At 38.1% G+C, this 16095-nt stretch overlaps 1 protein-coding gene across 1 annotated transcript in view; it reads right to left on the bottom strand.

The window, feature by feature from the left end:
- LOC123877107 overlaps window positions 1–16095 on the bottom strand; it is a 48625-nt gene that overhangs the window by 31455 nt on the left and 1075 nt on the right. The window contains exon 2 of the mRNA XM_045923613.1: window positions 798–891. The gene's annotated coding sequence lies outside the window, so the exon portion shown is untranslated. The remainder of the gene's footprint in view (window positions 1–797; window positions 892–16095) is intronic.

Genomic DNA, 16095 nt, shown 5'->3' on the forward strand with positions numbered 1-16095 from the left:
AGGTAACTTAATAGCCGAGTAAAAGTGGTAAAACCTCCAGGGTGGCATTACAAACTTATATAAGAAACCAAACTACGCAAAAACATACTCTGGCTCGTATTACCTTCGGTGTAATGCGGGGGTTTCATTTTATTGCTATGGAATTATTTGTAGGCGGTAACAAAAATGTAGACAACGAGGGGGTACTGTAAATGCTTATAGTACCTAATGAATATTGGTCAGTGACCTCTACTGATACAAGTATGCTGGACTTGCTTTTAGGGTTCCACAGAAAACAACTCTTATAGTTTCGCCATGGCCGACTGTATGTCCGTCCACCCGCCGCTTAGCTCAGAGAATATTAGAACTTATTAGTACATGAAAGTTGGCTTGAATGTACCTATATATTAATCACGCGTGAACTAAAGAATGCCCGCGACTTCGTCCGCGTGGATTTAGGTTTTTAAAGATCCCGTGGAAACTGTTTGATTTTCCGGGATAAAATGCCTAAGTCAATTACAGGTACGCAAGCTACCTCGGTACCTCATACAAATCGGTTGAGCGGATGGGTTTTTAGGAATCCCGTGGGAACTCTTTGATTTTCCGGGATAAAAAGTAGCCTATGTCCGTCCCCGGGATATAAGCTAACCATGTACCAAACGTCAGAATCGGTTAAACTGTTGGGCCGTGAAAAGGTAGCAGAGCAGACAGACAAACACTTTCGCATTTATAATATTAGTATGGATTTTAAAAAAAAATTCACCATGTATATAAATTAGTGTAGTTTTCTTAGTAAAACAATGGAAAAAAAATCTGACCAGCGGTCCCTGAGCGCTCTAGGTTCGGTCCACGCCTCCCGCAGCACTCTCAAAGCTTCGCGCAAAGCTGGTGACGCGTGCCTCGCTCTTCCTCCTGGAAAATAAACAAAATTCATATCAAATCAATGAAAAACTTTGTTACAAGCAAAAACATAGAGAACAAAAGAGACCAAATAACAGATAAATCCCCAGGCTTAGGAAGATAGGTACATACCTAGGTTGTAAAATCGAATCAGATTTTAGAATTATAAAGCCGGGTGAAGGAACGAAAAAAGAAAAATCAAAGTTTGAAACCTACTGATTGATGACACCTATGAACATATTGCTAGGCCAACATACTTAAACTGCGAAGGACCTTCCCGTAGAATGTACGAGACAAACCTTCCCGTACTAGGGTTAAAAGGTATTTATTTGATGGGCCATAATATTAGGAGTACTTTTTACCCAACCTTATTTTGTGACATAATGTCCCAGATAAGGTTGATTTTACCACAGAGGTACAAAGTTATGTAGATTCCTCCGACATCAATGGATCTTATCCTCTGCTAAGTAATGCCCGGCAATCGGCATACACTAACATTCATGCAAATGCCAACAACAACTGTGCAAAATATCAATTCAATTGGATGGATGACGTGCGAATGCATAAGTGACTAACAGACAAACGTTAAGTTTTACGTATCTAATAAGATTTTACTAAGGGATTGTATAGGATTGAACACAGCTCAGCTTGAATGTCCATGTATTGTTTACTGAGGATGCCCGCGGCTTCACCCGCTTGGATTTCAGTTTTTTAAAATCCTGCAGGAACTCTTTGTTTTTCCGGGATAAAAATTAGCCTAAGCCCTTCCCCGGGATGTATCCCATGTCTGTACCTTTCATTAAAATCGGTTCAGCGGTTGGGCCGTGAAAACGTAGCAGACAGACAGACAGACAGACAGACAGATAGATAGACACACTTTCGCATTTATAATATTAGTATGGATATGGATGAAGCAAGTTTAGTCTTTGTGTTTACTGTTTATACAATAAAACAAAAAGCAAAGTTTCCGTACAGAGGAGAAAATGTTTCCATTCCGAAAATTGAAATGTTTTCATATTCTCTTTGTGGCCGAGCCATCTCTTTAATAATACAGATTATTAAAGAGAGGAGAGGTGGGCTTTGTTTCTCGCATAAAAAAGATAAGTGGGTATAAAATTTCCAAATTAAATTTCCTTTTTCCTTACTCATAAATAAGTAATTAGTGCTATTCAGATTGCCTTGAATCTAGTGTCTGTCATGTATAAAAAACCGGCCATGTGCGAGTCAGACTCGCGCACCGAGGGTTCCGTACTCGGGTATTTTTTTTTCGACCTTTTTCACGATAAATTAAAAACTATTAAGTATGCATAAAAATTAAAACTAAATAAAAAGACAAGGCTCAGTTAAATTTTTAATGCTGGCACTTTTGGCTGCTTTTGTGTAAAACTTAAAGCATAACAAAAGTTAACTAAATCTTTTCTAAATCATTTAAAAGATCTTTCTGCAAGTGGGTCTTACTGTTTAATAATAATTAATAATTAATCGATAATCGATGTTTAGTAATAAATAATAATTAATCGATACTATCAAGTCTGGTAAGAGGTAAGACTAGAATGAGTAATAATTAATTTAAAAATAATAGCACGTCCTAGGAAGTAGGAACTAAGTAAGTGAGTCATAAGTGGTAGTCTACATTATTTATGTATAGGTCCAATTGCAGGTGTCCTAGGTCGTTGAACCTAGAGTGGAGAGTCGAGACCTACATTTGGGTCACTCGCGCGGCCACTTGGTAACCTACTTGAATTACCCATGTTATGTGGAGCTTGGAATTAAATGTTTTTTCATGTGGAAAATATTATGTTAGTTATTATTTATTTTTAATTTGGTTTCTACCTGTGCCTACCTATTTATTAATGTATAGGTCTCAATTACAGGTGTCCTAGGTCATTGACCATAGAGTTGAGAGGCGAGACAGTTGGAACGGAAGTTCTGAAAAGTTTAAGATTTTGGAAGCTTTTTATTTGAAAAAAAACCTACTTTAATATATCAATATTATGTAAGGTTATTTTTAAAAAGTTGATTTGAGTTGTCAAAAATAATATAAAATTATTAATTTAGCTGATGAAGGTAGTTTGGTAAAATCGATATTTGGCTCATTCGATGTCATACAATCTGTTGCTAGGAGGCCAACAAGATTGAACTTGCATAAATACGGGTGTTTCGAAGGTTTTAGTTCAGTCTCCTTCTGAGATTCGGAGCGATATCGCATATTTTCGGTATTTGGATTGTGAACTGAATAATTAGATGTTGTGATAGCAATCACGCTCTAATTAAATTATTTATTTTGGCATTAGTTTGTTTAGATTAAAACTCTCGGATAACCTTACACATTAAACTTGTGTTTCTTTGTGTTGGTTTTGGAGAGGACATTCCAATAATTCGATAAAAATATTTAAATAATACCTGTTTTTCTGAGTGACGCCAATAATTAGGATGCTCTTTTTGGGTCTTTAGTCTAAATTCAAATCAAAAAATGGAAGGTAGAAACACGCTTGGATACAATTATTTATTCTCAGTTTCACAGAAAAAAAAATTGGTTTTAATCGGAAATTTTTCTGCATACTTTTTTTGATTATACCTACCTACTGGATAGTTAATTACAATTTCCAAAAAAGGTTATTAAATTAATTTGATTTTTGGCTTCATTGCCATTTGCCATGATTGCAGTACGCTACAGCGAAATCTATCCTTACATTTTACTTCGTCCCTGAAGTTACAAAATCGCTTAAACTTTTTTTAATGATGTAATCACAAATTCGCGGTTTTCAGATTTATTCCTGTACTTGTGCTATAAGACCTACCTACCTACCAAATTTCATGATTCTAGGTCAACGGGAAGTTCCCTATAAGTTTCTTTACAGACAGACAGACAGACAGAACAAAGTGATCCTATAAAGGTTCCGTTTTTCCTTTTGAGGTTCGAAACACTAAAGCACATAATTTTACAAATTCCTTCCCTCAGCACGGCTCCTTGTAGAGAGCAAACACGTTTATTGCTCTATTAGCATACGACATTGGCGCTTACGACTACGAGTATGAGTTAGGACGTGACTCATACTGTTCTTGTTAGGGTTGTCACAAACTCAATTCATATTACAAAGAGGCCTTTACAGCTCATTCACACAGGCTGCGTGAGAGTTGCGTAAGCGTAGACGTAGCATGTACCATTGCGTTGTAATGTATGGAACTGTATGAGACATGGCATACCGCTTGCGTGGCGTGAACGTTCGCGGTAGACGTAATGCGTGCAGTTATGTCTACGGACGTGTCACGTGTACGTGCGCGCGTATGAATCGGCCTCTACAGGAGATTTTTACAGGTTTCTTGGTGCGAATGAAGTGAATGCAACGTACGCTGCGTACCTACGCTAGATATGTTACGCATTTCAAGTTGCAATAGCAGGTACAGACGGATCACGGAGTGATGGCGCAGAAATATGTTTGCCGTTTTTTTACCCGACTGCGGCAAAGCCAAAAGGAAAGGTTATGATTTTAGCAGTCTATGTATGTATGTGTGTATGATTGTATCCAGATTCTGTGTTCCATTGTAGCGCCTGAACTTCTGGGCCGATTTTGATGAATGAGGAGTCAATCGATTCGTCGTAAAGGTCCGGGTGACAAAGGCTACAGTTTATACGAAAAAAATTGACCAATTGATTGAATTTGAAAAATTGAATTGATACTTGGAGCTGATTAAAGTTGGGTCAGCCCTTATAGATGACGCAGGACTGCCAAGCGTCTGGCCGGCGCGCGGCGCTTAGCCACAATCCACAGCCTATTTAATTCATGATGGTAGCAGAAAATCAATTATCCCGGTATAACCTAAAGCTTTCAACAAAGTTACGTCACACCGAATGCGCGCGTACCTAGGTACGTATCGTATCACGTACGATTTAAAGCTAGGACACACCAAACGCGTATGCAGCACGTAAGCGTAGAGGTAGCGCGTACCATGACGTTGTAATGTATGGAACTGTATGAGATATGGCATACCGCTTGCGTGACATGAACGTTTGCGTAGACGTAATGCGTGCTGTCATGTCTATGGATTCACGCGCGTGATCACGTGTACGTGCTTGGTGTGAATCGGCTCTTAGACACTAAACAGCTGTCTTAATCTCATATAACACAAAGAGTTTAAATCGCGCCTAAAGTTTTTGTAATAAGACCCTTAGTTATTATAGGCTAGCTGGGTCATTTTCACCAAATCCCTTAGGGTATCAACTGACCCTATTTCTTGTAAGCCTCTCAGCTTTTAGCTCTGAATGTGTCTACCTAGAAGATGTTGTGTAACCAAAACAAAATAGGTAGGCAGGAATTCTACGCAATAGAAAGGCTAGACAGTACGGGATCTAGAATAAAATACTACGCAAAGCTATTAAAAGTTAGCTATCTTCTCGTCATATTATAAGGCCCTATCTTTCGCTATAATCTAAGCGGTTTAGCTGAATCATTTTGGTTAAACCCCTTAGGCTATCAACTGACCTAATTTCTTATAAGCCTTAGCTTTTTTTAATTCTTAACCTAAACCTTATTGGTTTTTACACGGCGTCGTAACGGTACGCTAAATCGCTTAGCGGCATGGCTTTGTCGATAGGGTGGTAACTAACCATGGCCTTAACCCCCAGATAATTTGGAAATTATAAATTGTCCCTGCCTGGAATCGAACCCGGGATTTTCCACTTATAAGACCACAGAGCTCACCGCGCCAGGAAGGTCGTCAAAAGCTTTTAGCTCTGAATGTGTCTACGTAAGATGTATTATTATTATTATTATTAATTATTAAGCCTTTATTTATTCCTTATCTTACAAATTTTTCCTTATCTCTAATCTTAACTATTACAATTTAGTTTCTTAGTATTAGTATTATAAATTATTTTATCGATAAGGATCCCTCATTGGGTATAGGCCTCCCCCAGTTTCTGCCATTTAACTCTATCCTTTGCATTTTTAATCCAGTTTTTACCCGCTATGGGTACTAAATCGTCACACCAGCGTGACCTTGGTCTTCCCACGCGTCTTTTTCCTGCAGGACCAGGCCATGTTGTAGTTGCAAGTGTACATCTTTAATCAGTCGTTCTAGCAAGGTGACCTGTCCATCTCCATTTCAACTGTAATGCTCGTTGCATCGGTCAGCTTCGTCTTTTTTCTTATATTTTTCCACAGCAACATCCTATAATAGTGGCGCAGCAGAATAGCAATTATCATCTAAGGACCCTCCTCCTCCTCCAACACGGTTGGTCACCGCGGAGGAGTATGACCCAAACCCCCCCCAGTAAGATGTATAACCCAAACAAAATAGGTAGGCAGGAATTCTACGCAATAGAAAGGCTAGACAGTGGGGGATCGAGATCTAGATTAAAATAAGATTACGTAATCGTTGGTGTGAAATGAGTCATACTCGTTATACTAGTGTTGCCATATGCCGCGCATTTCGCGGAAGTTTTCCGGGGTCTTTTGTACCGGGGCTTCACATGGATAGACACAGGGTATGCCATAAGAGTGTCGATAGCATAGTTGTTAACACGTCTTACAGTTCGGCCTCGTGGGAAGGTCTGGAGTTCGGACTTGTCGGAGTTATGTGCATTTTCAAGCAATTAAATATCACTTGCTTTAACGGTGAAGGATAATATGGTGAAAACGCCTGCATGCTTGAGAGTTCTCCGTAATGTTCTGAAAGGTCTGTGAAGTCTCCCAATCCATATTTTCCAGGATAAAAAGTCGCCATAGGGCCTATGGCCGTGTTCAATCAGATCCATGCAAAGAATCACGTCGGCGTCGATCCGTTGCTCCGATGCGGTGTGATTGAAGGACAAACGAACAAACAAATAGGTACTTACATTTTCGATTTCAAATTTATAATATTACTACTAGCTGATGCCTGCGACTTCGTCCGCGTGGATTTGGATTCTAAAATTCCGTGGGAAGTCCTTAATTTATTGGTATAAAAAGTAGTCTATGTGACTCTGCAGGTCTTTAACCAGATCAATACAAAAAATCATGTCGATCCGTAGGTCCATTGCAGCCTGAATAAAGGACAAATCAACAAACCGAAAAACCAACACTTTCACATTTTGAATAATATGGGTAATGATAAATTATCCTACTAATATTATAAATACGTAAGTTTGTATGCATGTATGGATGTTTGTTATTTTTTCTCGCAAAAACTACTGGACGGATTTGGCTGATGGAGATAGATTATACCCCTGGGTCACACCCCTGGGTGTACTGGGTTACTGAGTACACATAGGCTACTTTTTATCCCGGAAAATCAATGAGTTCCCACGGGATTTTTAGAAACCTGTATGATCTACGGGAACGAAGTCTCGGGCATCAGCTAGTACCTAATAAAATAACCATCAGATAAGGTCAAGCGCAAAAAATTTAAATAAGTATAGCTAATAACTAAATAATAATAGGTATGAAATGCTATATCGAAGGAGATTCACTATGACTGTAATGATATCTTATGCACAGATGACAGACAATGTCAGGGCCGACCACTAGTCGCTTCGTAAGTCATTTGTGCTGGCCTTGTTAGGTAATTGTGCGCTGACCGGTTTGGTTTCATGATAATTTTCCATCTTGGTACACTTACTTGCTTAATAAGGTCATACTGGACATAAAGGCACGGGATAATGGAATAGCTTAGGGGTCTAGGGAATACGATATGGAATCAACATTATTAGGGTTATTTGACGACCTCTCTGGTAGCGTCGGTCGTATGTGTGAAAGTGGCTAGATTCACTCCCGGTATGTACAATTTAGGAAATTATCTATATACTTAGCTTATTTATTTACCTATATATTATGCATATAATAGGTATAGTATAGCTTAGTAAAAAACCGGCAAAGTATGACTCAATCTCGCGCACCGAGAGTTCCGTACTCGGGTAGGTATTTTTCCGACATTTTGCACGATAAACAAAACTATGCATAAAAATAAATAAAAATCTGTTTTAGAATTTACATGTAAAGACCTTTCATATGATATCCCACATGGTATAATTACTTTGAAAAATTGAAAAATTAGGTATGTGGCTCGTGAACACTTTTTTTTTGTGTGATGTAAGTAACCATCAAAATTCAAATTTCACGGTTTTCGGATTTTTTCCTTTACATGTGCTTTAAGACTTACCTACCTGCCATTCTAGATCAACGGGAAGTACTCTATAGACTTTCTTGGGGTTTCTTTTTCATTTTGTGGCACGGAATCCTAAAAATTACCAAGCTAGTGAGATAGCAAAGTTTTGAATTTAAAATCTAGGTCAGACTCGAGCCGGCCTACGCCTGCTGCGGCTTAGATACCTATTGATAAAAATGAGATGAGAAATGAAGCGGGGAAGCTTCATTAATGGAGCTTTAATAAGTACCTAAGTAGGTACTTCGAACAATTCAAAGTTTCAGTCAAATTGTGGAACTTACCACCCTTAAACTGGTGTATGGCAAGGGGTTGCCACGACACTAAGTGTCTGGCAATGCATGACGTGATTTCTAATAATATTCCGAAGAAAGTATACCTAAACAATAAGTGTAATTAAAAATTTATAACACCCACGACACGTGAAGGTTACAATAACTAGAAAAGAGCTGATAACATTCAAACAGCTAAACCGATTTTCTTGGATTATAGCTAATTGACATCTCATTCATCAAAATTAGTTTAGGCGCTACGGTGGAACACACAGAATTTGGATACAAACATACATACATAGACTGCTAAAATCATAACCCTTCCTTTTAGCTTTGCCGCAGTCGAGTAAAAAGATTGCGATTGTGTTTTAGGAGTCGATTGGTTATTCAAAGGCTTCCATAGGTCAATTATTTTCGGGCTACAGAGAATATCGGGCTTTTACACGTGACCGAACTAATTTGTTTCGATAAATACCAAGTTCGTTTCGACTTATTTAACCTTTGGGCAGAAGGCCAACTGAGGTGTTACTGCGGGGGTGACCATTTTATTCGGATTTATTACACAACTGCTCAAAAAAGAGTGTATAATATATAATTATGCCTTAGGTCGTGTCCACAAATTCAAAGTTGCTCAGGTCTATGTTAGGAGTTTCCCTGAGGGATAAGATCCGAAACGAGGAGATCCGCAGGAGAACCAAGGTCACTGACATAGCCCAAACTATTAGCAAGCTGAAGTGGCAGTGGGCAGGCCGTCGTAGAGGCGATGGCCGTTGGAGCCGGAAAGTCCTTGAGTGGAGACCGCGTTTAAGCAAGCGTAGTGTGGGACGCCCTCCAGCACGATGGACCGACGATATAAAGCGGCTGGCGGTAAGTGGCTGGATGAGGAAGGCTGAGGACCGGGTGTGGTGGCGCTCTTTAGGGAAGGCCTAGTCCAACAGTGGACTTCCACAAGCTGATGATGATGATGATTATGATGATATGTATGCTTGTATGTATGTAAGTTTCTTAATTCCAGCATAATTTCTAAATGCCTGAACAGACTTGGATGTAGGGATATCGCTAGAATCCTTACATCATACCGACTATACTTTAAACTAGACTATAAATTTAAAAAAATCAATATGGCGGCTGTTCGTCGGTTCTGCGACAGACATGCCTGCCCCCTGCTACTTCAGCTTGCTTCATTTAAAAAAAAGTAGTCAATAAAATATTTTAACGGAAGACAGTGTGTTCCATTGTGATATTTAATACCTAAGTATTATTAGAAGAGACAGCTTTTAAAAGCTCTTCAATTTGTGAAATCATTTCATGTTAACTTAGTAATTCCGCCTTCACAGAATCAATACTCAGTCAGAGTCAGCTACGCGGGTATTGGTCCACGCATTGCTGCACAAGAAAAACATTTTTTCTAATGGACAAAACGTCAGTTTGGTTTCGAAAGCCAGTTCCGGCTGAATTTTGCAAAAATACGGGAGCTTTATTTACCCCGTATTTTATTTTCGCTATTACGGGTTTCTGAAATGCCGTGAAATACGGGGTAAACCGTAAAATACATCTGGCATGACTTGAAGACCAACTTGATCGTATATGGCCAGCGTTAGAGACTCTCTTGTTGGATACTCATGTGCTCTCGGTCCAGTGGTCTGACGCCAAACGCCGCTAGCTAGTGTAGGTAGGTATATTATCCTAACATTTCTAACTAATCTCACTTTGAAATATATTAGCACAATATCGTTTGAACTTTGCTAACAAAACAGTGCCTAATTATACATACCAAACAGCCTACCCGTTACAATGTGTTTATTATGTGTGTATCAAGCGTGGGATGAACTAAAGTGCTCTAAAGACCCCATTAGTGGTTCCGTTACAATAACACCATCGTATGATGTATGACGCGATCAGTTACACTTTCTTGTATTGAGCTTCTCATGGTTACAAAGCTATTAAGTTTTTTACTGTCTGTCCGTCTGTCGTGTCCGTCAAGAAAACTCTCCGTCACTCGCTCCATACAAACGTAGTTCCAATTTCATTTGAATATTAAGCAATCAAAGTCCATGAAATTTTGCAGACATATTCTAGAAACTAATATCTATGTCTGTGGTTTTCCAGATTTCTGTTAAAATATTCGGTTCTTCGGTCTTAAAAATTCACATACAAATCTTTGAGCCCCTTTAATTTTAAAACCACATATTTTTAGGAAAATCTAAAACACCACAGGCACATATATTAGTTTCTAAAATATGTCTGCAAAATTTCATGGACTTTGGTTGCTTATTATTTAAATGAAATTGGAACTACGATTGTATGGAGTAAGTGACGGAGAGAGCCCTGGTAAGGGTACCTACTTCCTGTTGACCTTGAATCATGAAATTTGGCAGGTAACTAGGTCTTATAGCACAAGTAAAGGAAAAAATCCGAAAACCGAGAATTTGTGGTTACATAAAAAAAAAATTAGAATGTGTTTCAATTTCCAAAGTAAGACAACTCTACCAAGTGGGGTATCATATGAAAGGGCTTTACCTTCACATTCTGAAGCAGATTTTTATTTATATATTGAATGCATAATAGTTTTTGATTTATCGTGCAAAATATCGGAAAAAATATCCGAATGTATTTAAGTAAGTAATAAAGTAATTTGTTAGTGTCTATGATTATAATAATACATAATTATTGAAACTATAATAGGTGCCTATGCCTATTGCCTAGTAGTTATTATGTTACCTACTGAGATAATCTAGATACAGACAAAATAACATAAATACAATAACAAAAAATTTAAAAGTACATAGTGTATCGGTGTACGGCGGTGGTACGGAACCCTTTGTGTGAGAGTCTGATTCGCGCTTGACCGGTTTAATTTCCTTGAAAATAAAATAAATTTACTTTAATTAGGTAGGTAATTACTTTCATTATGCAAGGTCTACTTTTTTAAACACAGAAAAATGTTCTTACTTTTTACTGCATTACTTTTCCCGAAGTAGGCACTTTACATTGGCGCCATATATCACTTTTATGGCACTCTTTATGCCTATCATTTTATTCGTTGGCCTCTTTTTATCGCTAGCACATTAGGATTAAAAATTCAACGCGGTTCAATTCAGCAACTATGATCTAGTATCTAGATTCTTTTTTAAATTCATGTACAAGTTCGCCCTTAACTGCAATCTCACCTAGTAATCTCACTTAGAAGGGGTATGGCAGTTTTCATTAAACACATATGGCACATGTTTTGGTTTCTACACGGCATCGTACGGGAACGCTAAATCGCTTGGCGGCACGGCTTTGCCGGTAGGGTGGTAACTAGCCACGGCCGAAGCCTCCCACCAAACAACGGTATAGTGGATACCTAACCTTTAGGCGCAACGTAGTAGTAGTTTAGTAATCTTTATTTACTCTCAAATAATGGTAAACTTGAAGGACGTAATATACAAAAAAAATATCTGTATTATTACTTTATGAATAAAAGTATTCTTTACAATAAAAAAATTGTTAAAAAAAATATTTGACTCGGCTTCATGCAATCGTCTATATGCATCAACCCAAAATTAGTTACTTTTGTGTCTGTATGCAGTAGGTAGGTACTCTTATGTAGAGTATATAATGAAAGTATTTATATCCACAAATTATGTATAATAATTTAATAAGATAAAAACTCAAAGTGATTAAAACAACTGTAACAAGACCCAAGTGTTATAATGCGGTCATTACAACACGCATCAGTGAACCATTAGCAATGAAAAAGCCCATTGAGGACTTATCTCCCCATCAAATAAAGTTCATGGGAAGACAGACTCGAAAGCTCTCGAGGTTGTTAACATTTGCCATGGGAATGAATGGCAATGCTAAGCGTAGGATACACTGGTGTTAATTCAAATATTTTTCTTTAAACTAAATTTAGAGTATATCTGCATCTTTTTCTTTTAACATTGTCAAAAAAGGATGGAAAATGAATATATAAATTTTAAATTAACAACTCTTATCGACTTCCTACTTTACTTTAAACACTCAAGTCACTCACACTACAATTGCTCAATGTCAATATTGGCACCTAAAGTCACGAGGTTGGATAGTTCTTAATTAAATCAGCCGCGCTAAGAATGAGTACTTGTATTGATAATATTATTTTCTATCTGACTGATAGCTGTGCGTGTTTTAGTATCTTACTAGCTGATGTCCGCGACTTCGTTCACGTGGATATGGGTTTTTAAAAATCCCGTGGGAACCCGACACAAAAAGTAGCCTATGCGTTAATCCATGGTATAATCCACCTCCATTCTAAATTTCAGCCAAATCCTTCAAGTAGTTTTTTGCGTGAAAGAGTTAACAAACATACACACTTACACACATCCATACACACAAACTTTCGCCTTTATAATATTAGTGTGAAGTGTGATAATGTGATTTAGTAAATCACACTAATATTATAAAGGCGAAAGTTAGGGTGTATGTGTGTGTGTGTGTGTGTGTATGTTTGTTACTCCTTCACGTAAAAACTACTGGACGGATTTGGCTTAAATTTGGAATGGAGTTACATTATACCCTGGATTAACATATAGGCTACTTTTTATCCCGGAAAATCAAAAGGTTCCCGTATTTTAGTTTCCCCCCTTATTTTAGTCCAAATAAATTCGCACTAAATTATAATATGATTGTACTCTAAGCTTTACATGGATTGGCAATCTTGGCTGCATCCGGTATAGGTCTGTATTACTCATGCCACACTGAATTGATACACTTTATAGTTCATGCGAAGGATAAACCAATGCTAAATAAGATCATTATAATATTAATACTAGCTTATAACCTCGGCTTCGGCCGCATAAAATTCGGACCAAGAACTCATATTTTAAAAGGTTCTACGGCTGATGAAATATTACCTATCAAGTATTTCAATCGATAAAAAAAGATTCCGATGAATTGATAACCTCCTCCTTTTTCGAAGTCGGTTAAAAATGGTGTTTGCGTGATAATATGCATATTAACTAATCATCATCGTCATCATTATTATCTCAAGTTTCAACTTATCGCTGGTCCACTACTGAGCAAAAAAAATTTGCCTATATGTTAATCCAGGGCGGGTATAATATCTCCATTCTCAGCCAAACTCGTCGGGTACCTAGTTTTTGCGTGAAAGACTAACAAACATACACACACACCTCCGCCTTTAGAGCTAGTTCACACAGGCTGCGTGAGCGTTGCATAAACGTAAACGTAGCGCGTACCATTGCATTGTAATGTATAGAACTGTATGAAACATGGCATACAGCTTGCGTGGCGTGAACGTTCACGTAGACGTAATGCATGCAGTTACGCCTACGGGTTTACGGGCGTCACTACGCACGTGTCACGTATACGTGCTGCATACGCAATTGGTGTGAATCAGCCATAAGTAATACTAGTGTGATAGTGTGATACAGAAAGAATACCAGCTACCACAAAGAGATAGAATAAGTAGGTACGTAACTATTTCTACCTCTGTAGAATACCATAAACTCAACAATTGAAATTATGCCAATGATTGATGCAGCTTTTTCGCAATCGACCAGCCGGTTTTTTAACGATGTTTTGCTCTGGCAATATTGGAGTTAAAACCCATAAGCCAGCCTTGATAAAGTGCGGTGGACGCAAGCTCCATATCCCTCTTTATTATTAGGTTTCACTTAAATTATTGATTGGATTAAAATGTAAATCAACATGCTTACCTGCCTACAATAATATCGTCAGAAAGATAGGTGTAATTTGCACCTTAATCTATGCTAATGTGGATTGTGGAACACGGCTTGGCGGCACAGTATTTAGCTATCGATTTAGTCATGGCAACTAAGCTAGTCTACCACTAACTAAGCCAAAAATAGGACTGGATATCCATACTAATATTATAAATGCGAAAGTGTGTCTGTCTGTCTATCTGTCTGTCTGCTACGTTTTCACGGCCCAACCGCTGAACCGATTTTAATGGAATGTGGTACAGACTTAGGATATATCCCGGGGAAGGACGTAGGCTGTTTTTAAGTATTTTAATGTAATAGCTTTTCCATTTATTCAAGTACTTACTTACCTATTAAAGTAATTAAGACATTTACATACATAATATATCACTTCAAGTTATCCGTGTTTGTCGCGACAAGTACGCAAGTAAACCTGTCCCTACATTACAATAGTCTCATATTACCAACTAAGACATAAAATAACTTTATATTTTTTAACCCCCGACCCAAAAAGAGGGGTGTTATAAGTTTGACGTGTGTATCTGTGTATCTGTCTGTGGCATCGTAGCTCCTAAACTAATGAACCGATTTTAATTTAGTTTTTAGGGTTCCGTACCTCAAAAGGAAAAACGAACCCTTATAGGATCACTTTGTTGTCTGTCTGTCCGTCGTGTCTATCAGGAAACCTATAGGGTACTTCCCGTTGACCTAGAATCATGAAATTTGGCAGATAGGTAGGTCTTATAGTACAAATACAGGAATAAATCTGAAAACCGCGAATTTGTGGTTACATCATTTAAAAAAAAATTAAAATGTGTTTCAATTTTCAAAATAAGAAAACTATACCAAGTGGGGTATCATATAAAAGGGCTTTACCTGTACATTCTAAAACAGATTTTTATTTATTTTTATGCATAATAGTTTTTAATTTATCGTGCAAAATGTTAGAAATAATACCCGAGTACCCTCAGTGCGCGAGTCTGACTCGCACTTGGCCCGTTTTTAATTTACCGATAGCAAATGCATAACACAGCGCAGCATAAAAACACTGATAAGCAAACCGTGACCATCAAATCACGTCACAAAATACCTAATTTGTTACCCACCTATGCACGTGTTCTTGGTGCTTATCAAACAGCATATAAAACCTAACAAGTATGGTAACTTAATACGCGAATGGTATTTTAAACTCTACCTAATCTCATGTAAGTAGAGACGTTTAGTTCAATAGCCTGAGCCTCAATGGCTCAACGGTTGAGGAGCGGACTGAATTCCGAAAGATCGCCGGTTCAAGCGAATGGTACTTTAAACTCTACCTAAGCTCATGTAAATAGGGACGTTTAGCTCAATAGCCTGAGCTTCAATGGCTCAACGGTTGAGAAGCGGACTGAATTCCGAAAGATCGCCGGTTCAAGCGAATGGTACTTTAAACTCTATCTAATCTCACGTAGAGACGTTTAGCCTGAGCTTCAATGGCTCAAAGGTTGGGGAGCGGGCTGAATTCCGAAAGGTTGGCGGTTCAAACCCACTCGTTGCACTATTGTTGTACTTACTCCTAGTACCTACAAGGCTTACGCTTTGTTGGAGGGGAAAGGGGCATATTAGTCATGATTATCATGGCTAAGATTTTTTTTAAAAAGCTATGTGCTAGAAGTCCCATCCAAACCTTAATTTTCCAAATATTCTGTTTCTACTCTTTGGATCGTACTCTTCATTGCTGAGGGTCGTGCCCCCTTCCCATTAATCAGGATGGTAGGTAGGATTTTCTTGGGATAATATCGGTGGGCACCCAAATCCATCCGCATACGATTCGGCTATAAGAAAATTTGTCAGATCATTCCGCATATGATTCAGTTTTGTTTGAAAGATAAAAGAAAGTCCCTACTTACTTACCATAACTACCTTAATTAATGACACAAAGGTAACCTTCTATTTAATCATACTAGGTACCTACTCAGTCATAATCATAAAATACCCGATAATCTTAAGCCTGACAGGCAAAAGGGCAAACCTTGAAAGGAAATAATCCAACGTCCTACCTACGTAGGTATATCCTGGTAACTGCAATTTTTATGTAGTTTATTGTTTTAGTA

Source organism: Maniola jurtina, chromosome 22 (genome assembly GCF_905333055.1).
Source record: "Maniola jurtina chromosome 22, ilManJurt1.1, whole genome shotgun sequence".
NCBI classification, from domain to species: Eukaryota; Metazoa; Arthropoda; class Insecta; order Lepidoptera; family Nymphalidae; genus Maniola; species Maniola jurtina.